Source organism: Phasianus colchicus, chromosome 10, assembly GCF_987193195.1.
Source record: "Phasianus colchicus chromosome 10, bPhaCol1.hap1.1, whole genome shotgun sequence".
NCBI lineage: Eukaryota > Metazoa > Chordata > Aves > Galliformes > Phasianidae > Phasianus > Phasianus colchicus.
In genome coordinates, this window is record NC_143445.1 from 5351606 (window position 1) to 5360041 (window position 8436).

Consider the following 8436-nt stretch of genomic DNA (forward strand, 5'->3'; position numbering starts at 1 on the left):
TACAATTGCCCAGAGGACGTTGGTCTGTTGCACAACACCAGGGCACGTAAAAACAAACTCCGTTCTTCCCTCTTTTCTTCATTCTCATCCACACCGTTTAGGGGAAATGCTGATTTGTTTTGCTGGCTGAGATTGGTGTTACTTTTGTCTGAGCTCTTTCCAGGAAAGCTGCGCACTTGAAGGACAGAGAACACAGCAAAGGTTTGGGTTCTTTGGGGGAGGAGGAGGTGATAGGAGCAAGGGCAGGAGCTGCTCCATCTCCTGGGGCCAGCAGGCAAACTGTAGCCTTAGGGGAGGGATGGAGGAAAAGTCAATCAACAAACATTTTGTCAGTCTGTCTTTACAGGATAGAAACCTCTTGGGGAACATGCGTGGGAAGCGCAGAGCTGGGGAATGGGTGAAACCACAGCACTGAGGGCATGTCGAGGTCTGGAGAGCAGCTGACATGGCATCGGGCTTTCGGTGGCCATCTGCCACCTGCCCACGTCACACCCCAAGCTGGCAGCACTGGGATGGAGCCGTTGTGTTTGCCAAAGCACAGGATGAGACTGTCGGGATGGCTCACCCCATTCCTCCCTGCAGTCACTGCACACAGATGGCTGCAGCCAGGGACAGGTGGGGGGAGCAGGAGGTGTTCTGGGCTGCTGAGGATGTCGCAATGCCCAGAGCCCAGCTGGGAGGGCAGAGCTGGGCTTGGCATGGGGCTCTGCAGGTACAGTGGGTCCTACTTGCTGCACTGCCATGGTGATGGGTCAGCATGTGCACTGCATCTTTTTCCTTAGAAATATCTCATCCTGGGCTTCCCATGGCAGCTGCTGTTCCCTGAGCTAGAGGTGTCCTGCTCTGCTGGTACCACAATGTTTTGTCCAGTACCACTCTGGTTTCGGACCCTTACTGATGGCCCCATTGAATTTTCTCACTTCTTGTGGCCCACCCTGGAAGCTGTACGTCTCACTATACCTCTATTCATGGTGTCCCTATTCCCTGCTCTTGCAGTTGGTAAACAAGCACTTTAGAAGATGTATGGTGCTTCTTTACACCATCTCTGTTACTACGAGAAGAGCCAGCAGCTATGGCTGTGCTAGCAGCTTCATCCTCCTGCTGCTGGGGCAACCTCTTTGTGGTGGTGGTGGTGGAATTCTCCATTCTAGAAGGGCCTGGAAGCATCTCAATGAAAGAGGAGCAAAAAAACTGGGAGTCAGTGTCACTACTTCAACTTGGTTGTCTTAGCAAACGCAGTCAGGAACTTCTCAGCACAGTTTGGGAGCATCTTGAGTACAAAACCTTAGGCAAAATTTGAAACTGCCATCACTGTGCTTCAGCAGGTGAGCTGTCACTATTGGGACATTTAGCTGACTTGTTCCATCCGTGCACCACTGGTCAGATGTTTCTCCTTGAGTGGTTGCCTCCAGCACAGCCCCTCTGAATGCATGTCGTGCTGGATACCCTTCCTTGTCGAAAATAGAACAATGACCTCAAGAGTTTTCCTTTGAAAGTATCTTGAGGGAGAACAAATGGGAAGGACTCGATCGGGTCATCTGCTCCCCTCCCATCCGGCTGTGTTGGGCCAGGCCCTGCGATAAGGTTGGGTGAGGGCAGTGTGTGCCAGGAGGTTTGGCTGCTGAGAGCTGGGTTGGGGCTTTGCGAATCCCATTGGATCGTGGACTGGTCTCGGGGTGTAGGAGTCAATGAAACCTGTGGGCAGCTGCTGCCCTTCCAGCCTGCTGTCCCCGGGCAGCTTGGACTTCTGAAGCCCACCTTGGCTGGGCAGTAGCGTGGGGCTCAGCAGACACGACCAGGACCTGGTATCTCCACAGCCATTCTGATCTGGGCAGAGTGAGCCTGGGAAGGGCCCTTGCTCCTGGCTGGGTGTTTGTCTCAGAGAAGCCAGGTGCTTTCCTGCAGACATCCCTGCTGCTCAGCAGATACCTGATACTGAAAGATCTTCCCAGCTCAGCAGGGCACGAGCCCAGCAGGACTTGTAGTTTGTGCTGGAGCTGTCAAATCCTCCTGTTTTATATCTGGGCGTAGTGGATCATGTTTCTTCCATGACCTCAGGTGCCCTTGTGTTGTTTGCTTGTTTGGGTAGGAGTTAAGGTCAAAAGAGCAGAGCACCACTGTTTCTCATTTTGGGTTCAGCTTTGGTTCTATTGCTGCATGCCCTGGTGACAGAGGATGGCCAACCCTGGGTAGGAGCATGTCAAACCCAGCCTGGGAGCTGGGTGCACCTGGCTCTGGTGAGGGGAAGAGTCAGCAGAGGCTGTGCTGGGTTACCTCTGCCTCTGTGGCTTTGCTGCCTCTTTTTTGGGAAAAAAAGAGGCCCTGGCAGCAGGACACCATTAGCAGGAATGTGAAGCTTCATGTGCTCGCCCATCCTGCGGTCCCACTCTGCACGATGACCAGGAGCAGCTGCCACCTCATTTTCATGGGCTCACAGAATGGCTGAGGTTGGAGGCACCTCTGGTCCCACCTCTTCTTCAGCAATGCCACCCAGAGCAGGCTGTCCAGTGCTGTGTCCAGAAGCTTTGAAGATCCCCAAGGAGGAGGTGCGCAACCTCTCTGAGCAGCCTGCTCCAGTGCTGGGTCGCCTGCACATTAAAGATGGTTTCAAGGCCCCAGCTGCCCCACAGAGCTGGCACCAGCCCATCTGCTCTGCACACTTCTCCCCAAACACCAAAGGACACAGGACACCATGTTTTCCAGTCTTCTCTGCCCAGGGAAAAGCCCTACTGCAGACCCCAAGGTCTGAACAGCTGTGCCGTGCTTCTGCAAAAGGTAACATGTCACTGCCTCTGTCCTGCCCTGGGCAGAACAAAGAGAGATGGTGCCCTGGACTTGTTCTCAGCACCAGGGCTCTGCTCTGCCCCTACCAGCCATTGCAGGAGGCCGAGGTGCCCTCACCATGCGGAGTCTAATCCCTGGGATGTGCATGCAGGGGACCGCAGGGCCCCACTGTCTGCCCCTGGGCATGACTTGGCCGGTGCTGAGGATCAGGTTAGGTCTTGTGTCCAGGTGCAGGCGGCCCGGTTGCTGCAATGTGCCTGTTCCTGCTCAGAGGGGAATGTTGCTCACCTGCCTGGGGAGGCACAGGCACTTGCATGGTTTTGCACAGCCTGCCAAGCCTTAATCTCCATTGTTTGACAGCTGGCGTGCTGCTGACGTCAATCCCATGGCTCAGGGGGCTTTTTGGGGAGGAATGGGCAAGTCTCCGCATACGCATGCTTGCAGACGTACCAGAAAAACATAGCACCGAAACCACAGAGGGAGAGGGAGGTGAGGAAGAAGAAGACGACGACGACACAAAGAGGGGAGTGCAGCATGAGGGCTGCTTCTGTACAGCGTGGCCCTGCCCTGCGAGCTGCTGCCTGACTCACAGCCAAGCCTACCCTGCTGGGTGGCATCCCTAGTGGGGTGGAGAATGCCACCGTACACCGCCAGCTTGCTGGGAAGTGCTGCTCGGTGCCTTCTGCTTATGCCAAGGGTCAGCGTGTGTGTCCTGTGAGCATCTCACCTGCCTTTCTGCCTCCATCTCTTCCATCCAGCTGAGACTGCTGATACTGGGAGCTGGATGCTGGGTCACTGCTGCCCTCTTGTTCTCATTTGGAGGCCCAGGGTGGAGGTGCAGCTTTGTCCCTTCCTTTATTAGATATGATTAAAGAAACTGTTCTTCTCACATGGGGTTGAACCAGCCGTGTACGTCACTGTCCTGCCTCATGGGATAGTTTCAGGATGTTACCTAGAAGCCATGCCCAGATCACTGTTGGTGTTGGCCAGTGTGTGCCCAGCTCCGCTGCTTTGCTTCCATGAGCTCTGCAAGCCATGGGAGCACCACCCTGGCCATCCTGTAGGCTGACCCCTCTTCCACACGTCAAAGGATGGGAATGGCATTCTGCATTGCCAACGCCGCTCCAAAGAAAGCAGAGCATCCTTCGTGCAGGAGTGGTCCAGCTCCTGTGTCCATCTCTCAAAGCTGCACCGTTTGACTTTGGAGTCTGCAAAGGGCTCTCTGGAGACTCTCTGGCATGGAGATCACTGCTTCGAGGCTGAGCCACTGGTGCTTCTTACAAACTTGTGACCTTAAAAAACACATCCTGATGGTAATTGTTCTCCTGAGCTGGAAATCCTGTCTGCCCTGCGGTGGGACTTCAGCTCCCAAGTGGCTCGCGGTCTTTGGTGAACACAGTTGAGCTTTCCCGCAAGGGAAATGACACTCGCCCTCTGCTCGGCAGCAGCCAGACAGGGGCTGCTCGTGTCACCAGCCAGAAGGACTCCTCTGACACCATCTGCTCCACTCCCTGAGTTTGTGTTCTCGGCACAACCATCTCTAGTGGCCTTCAAAAATTCTCATTCAAAAAAAAGCAATCCTACAGGAGACGAAGGAGGAGTAATCTAGGAGCCGCCACAAGTAGCTTTGAAGGGAATTTTTTCCTTTCCTGGCTCAGCAAGATACTTGGCTTAAGCTGCCCCAAAGCCCAGCCTTTGTCAAACCTAGGAAGTGGAAACCCTTAAAGCCATTTTGGCTCCATGTGTAGAGCTGGAGCCCCACAGCCAAGAGGGTCAAAGGGCTCAGAGAAGCGGAATCACAAAATGAGTAATTTTCTTTTCTTTTGCCTCCACCCCTCGATTGTGTGAAGGAATACAAGCAGCCATTCGAGCAAATTCCTTAAAGCTTTGACTTGGGTTGCCTTTGCATTATGTTAGCACCACTGGCATGGGCCCGTGTTCCTTCCTGACCACATATTTTTGAGGTCTTGGAAATTGAAAGTTGGATGGCGTCCACTGGGGGAAGAGTTTTAGCAAAGTATTTGAGTTTTCAGCTATTTCTTGGTTTGGAGGAAGGGAAATAGGAGAGGTTGTGCCTCAGTGAGTTTTTCTGGAGGCAGCTGGATTCCTCTGTGCAATTAGTCAAAGGCCGTGCGTCAGCCCTCCCCCGACAAATGAGGCATCAAGAAGTATGCGGGGAGTTCCTCTCGCCTGAAATTCTGATCTGGAGGGTTTGAGCTGTGTAATGCCAGTTTTTGTTTGTGGATGTAGAAAATGCCATTGATCACTAATGAAATGCCTTGGTCCTTGATCAATTTTCTTCATATTACAGAAAAAAGTGTGCTAAGTCTCTAGCCCTGGGAAAGACAACATGAACCCACAGCATCCTCTTGTTGTTGCGATATCTTCTTGCTCACATGCTGACTCTCACTCCTGGGGATCAGTGGCAAAAAGCAGCATTTCTTAGCTAATATTCATCAGAATTTCACTTCTCTTATTCCCTGCCCAGAACCAACCAGTTCCAAGCCATGGCATGGCTGTCGTGGCCATGCCAGACTTCCACACGTGCTGAGGAGGATGAGTACTTGTGTGTAGGATTCACTCCAGCTGCCCAACCCCACCACCCGTTCTGACTGTTCAGAAAACATTTCATGGAATTTTTCAGCGCAATTAGCAGATTAGAGGAAATTACTGTAAGCGAGTGTGTCAGAAGCTCTCCCAAAAAGTGCAACGGAAGGATTGTTTTGGCAGTTATTCATCTTTAGCACCACGTTGGCCCGCTAATATTGGTTAAGAGATTTAGAGCAAGGGTGATGTTTTCTTCCTAAAGACTGATGAAAAACGTTCTTTTCTTCTGCAGACCTGACCTCAGCGCTGCAACGATAGCAGTGTTGGTAATTGGTGTGAGATGGCAGGAAGATGATAAATCTTGTTCTCATCTGAAGAGTCAGCAAGAGTTGGTGTGGGAAGATGAACAACTGTGTTCAAAAGATACAGCCAGCCTCGTGGCACAAAAGTAAAGTGTCAGGAAAGGGTGAGGTAGATGGGTTCAAAACCACGCAAGTGAGGAATTGGTTGGTCTGGTTCTTTGTTTGTTTGTTTTAATCTCTTTTCCTGGATTTTCAGGCCATGCTTATGATATCTGTAAATGTTGTCTTGGCACAGTGATGATGGAAAAATTCCTCTTTTCCTGACTGTACTCTCATGGGACCTCAAAGTTTCGTGCAGAGGAACCATAAAAGATCAGCCCAGGTCCTTCTGCTTGTCCTACACTCCTTTCAAATGTGCTCCTCCCAAGAATCCAGGGCCATTCCCTGTTCTCTCCCCAGCTCTAGTGCTACTCTGCTGCTCTGTTTGGTTTATTTAGAGATTGTCTTTGTTTCCTATTCTGTTAACGTGTCTCCTCTTGAAGGTCTGCCAGTTCTGTTGTCCTTCTTGATTGTTTTCTTGGCTTGTCTTTTGATACTGCCTGGAGCCTTGTAGGGTCCGAATGGCTGGGAGCTCTCCAGGACTGGGGAGATCCTGAACCATCCCCTCTCCAAAATACCCCCATGCCTGGGTTTGAGCTGAGCAGTCTTGTCTTGAAGATGGCTGCACTACTTGATCACTTCCACTATTGAGCAGCGTAATCTTAACAGAATTTGGCTTTCTCTCAGAGTTTTGCTGGCAGGCACCATCTCTCTGGTGGCCAGGGGCTGGTGGCACTGAGCCTCCTCTTTGAGGAGCTCAACGTCAGCTTAAGAACTCCCTTGCCTTTTGAGGCTATGGCCTCCCAGTAGGGCCCCATTTGGATTAGAGCCCCAGTGGTTGGCACTCCACTGTGTCTTTTCTGCATCCAGCAGTGACGTGATGGGGATTGGAGGGCACACGGTGCCTTCAAGGGGGTCCTGGCCTCATGCCTTGCGAGGAGGAGACCATCTCATCCTTCTGCTATGCGAATTGCTTCTGCCCTGGGGGGACCTTCAGTATTACCTCCAGCCCCAGTGCATGGCCGCAAGCCAACGCCAAGGCTTTGCAGAAGCTTATCCAGCAGCCAATAAGCACGGATGTTAATAAGCTGAAAGACCTGGGAGCAGTAATTAGCGAGAGGAAGAAGAGGAGGAAAGGAGGGGGCATGTTTTTGTCTTGTTCCAAGCAGCAGTTGAGAAAGATGAGGTTTTGCATGCGTACAGCTGCCATCATGGGGGAAACCATGGGGAAACAGCCTGAGGCCACGCACATCCTCATCTTCTGCGAGGAAGGTTTGTGCACTGTGTTAACCCAGACAAAGAGCTGAGCGTGTTTCATCAGTACTTTGTGTCATGCAGCATGCAAACTCTTCATTCCTCCTCCAAAAGCCCACTGCCCCCCAGTGCTCCCCTTGACAGCATTGCAAATGGCTCAGGAATAGTTCAGCTCGAACCCAAGGTCAAGAAGCAAATGGGGAAGAGAAGGATGAGCAGGATCTGCCTCCTGTTTGCTGCCCAGCCCACCGGCTTGGCCCCACTACTGGGCATAATGGGGAGACTTGGACAGTGCTGGGGACAGCAGAGGAGGAAAGTAACAAACACAAATATAGATCCATTGGAAATTGGGCTGCTTAACCCTCCTAACACCAGAACAGCTTCTTTGTTTCACAGGCAGGCAGTTTGCTTCTAAGAAATGGCCTTCCCTGTAAACTGAGATCATCTGATAAATCTTATTAATAATTCAGTCAAATGACTCCACCACGGCTTGTTTGCATGTCTGCGTGCTTTTGGATTGCTTTTTTAAATACAGGTCATCTTTTGGGGAGGAACAACCCTGTTCTTAAAATACTTCCCCAAATCCAGCAGCTTTCAGGAACAGAACAAAAGGTGAGGGCTAAGCAAGAGCGGGAAAAATGTTACAGTTCTGAGTTTTGTCTGTTTAAAGAGGATTCATTCCCATGGAAGCATTTCCTACCAGGATCTGATAACCTCTCTGGCTTTCCACTTGGCTGCCCATCCCCTGATGCTCACGTGTCGGGAAACACAGCACCACCAAAGCCCTGTGGGATGGATGGAGGCTGCACTCCTTGTTTGCCAGTGTCCTCACACTCTTTCCAAAGTCCATGAAACTTGTGGTGGGGGGAAGGGGGAAGAATTGAAGAATCAAATTGGTTAAGTAGGCTGTTTGCCATGACAAGCCTTGATGGGAAGCTGTAGAGTAACCAGTGTGAAATAAAGCCTGTTACTGTAAGAAGTACTTTCTTCCTGCCTCTTAGTAGCCAGCTACAGGGTGTTCCCTGTGGAGCACAAATATTTTCGTCAGGCTAAATTACATTTAATTAGTTTTCATTAAGGTGATGCCAACCTGCCCCTCTATTAGCTGCATGGAAACTCACTTAACTTCTGAAAAAGCTTGAAAACAATGAGGCAGGGAAAATATCCTACTGGCATCATGCTTGCTTCCATCCGCTACAGAAAAGAAAGGGACCACCAGACTGCATGGGCTGTGCGGTGACTTTCCTGTCTTGGCGTGGCAGGCTGCGGTGTGTTTAAAATAATCTGTCTCCATGATGTGTTTTAATTTTCCCTCAGTTAATAAGTAAAAGTAAAAAATAGAAGGCTGGGATTGCTTCCAGTCCTTCGCTTGCTGCGGTGGCTCTTTGGGATGCGACTGTTGCCCATGGCCACTGTGATCACTGGTGATGGTAGAGGTGAGTCCAGAGCC

At 51.2% G+C, this 8436-nt stretch overlaps 1 long non-coding RNA gene across 1 annotated transcript; it reads left to right on the forward strand.

The window, feature by feature from the left end:
* The first annotated feature begins 265 nt into the window (after window positions 1-265).
* On the forward strand, window positions 266-7971 carry LOC149916571 (uncharacterized). The gene is made up of 3 exons (XR_016469552.1): window positions 266-712; window positions 997-1325; window positions 5624-7971. It is a non-coding gene; the product is annotated as an uncharacterized LOC149916571 (long non-coding RNA).
* The last annotated feature ends 465 nt before the right edge of the window (window positions 7972-8436 follow it).